Below are 712 nucleotides of genomic sequence, written 5' to 3'. Positions count from 1 at the left end.
GGCCACGGCTCCAGAGCAGGCCGTCACCATGGTGATCAATGCCAGCCCCTCTCAGCCCCTCAGAAACTTCTCAATCCCCTCTTTGTCTTGAGAAACAAAAAGCCCTTCTCCTACCAACCAATGGCTGGCTACATAGCCAGCCAGGATCAGGAAGGGCTGGCTAGAGGGACACCCTGGCCCCCCTGCCCATCAGCTTCAGCCCCCATAGCTTCCCAGGATCCAGGCTGCATACCACAGCCCTCCCCAGGCAAGCTGGGCACCCGGCCCCAACAGCCCACAGGCCACTCTGCTGAGAGGCCCTGCCCAGTCCTCTGGAGGCAGGCACTGCCATGCAGAAGCATAAAGAACCTTCTTATCCGAAGACAGCAAGGTCCAGCCCTCCACCCCGACCCCACGGGTCTGGCGATCAGCACTGGCTGAGACCCTCCAGGCCAACCCTGAAGTCGAGGCCCCAGACCTGCGCTCTGACCTGCAGAGGGGTTGGCGTTCATGTTTTACTTAGAGATCTGAAGGGAAACTCTATTTCTGGCTCTTAACACCACCCTGCACATTCTGAATGACACGTCCACCCTCCTGTATGACACCAGCAGTGAAAGGCACGCACCGCCCGAGGTTCGGGCCCACCTGACCACAGCCACCATCTGCCCGGGATGTGAAGACATGTGAGGCGAGGACGCCAAGTGGATGCAGAGAGGAGGCGGCTGGAGCCAGG

At 60.3% G+C, this 712-nt stretch overlaps 1 protein-coding gene across 3 annotated transcripts in view; it reads right to left on the bottom strand.

The window, feature by feature from the left end:
• The window catches only part of PUF60 (poly-U binding splicing factor 60KDa), a 13,222-nt gene that overhangs the window by 7,313 nt on the left and 5,197 nt on the right, over nucleotides 1-712 (bottom strand). The gene's annotated exons all lie outside the window — the stretch shown is intronic.

This window comes from Bison bison, unplaced genomic scaffold (genome assembly GCF_000754665.1).
Source record: "Bison bison bison isolate TAMUID 2011002044 unplaced genomic scaffold, Bison_UMD1.0 scf7180017847416, whole genome shotgun sequence".
NCBI classification, from domain to species: domain Eukaryota; kingdom Metazoa; phylum Chordata; class Mammalia; order Artiodactyla; family Bovidae; genus Bison; species Bison bison.
This window is presented reverse-complemented; position numbering and strand designations above follow the sequence as displayed.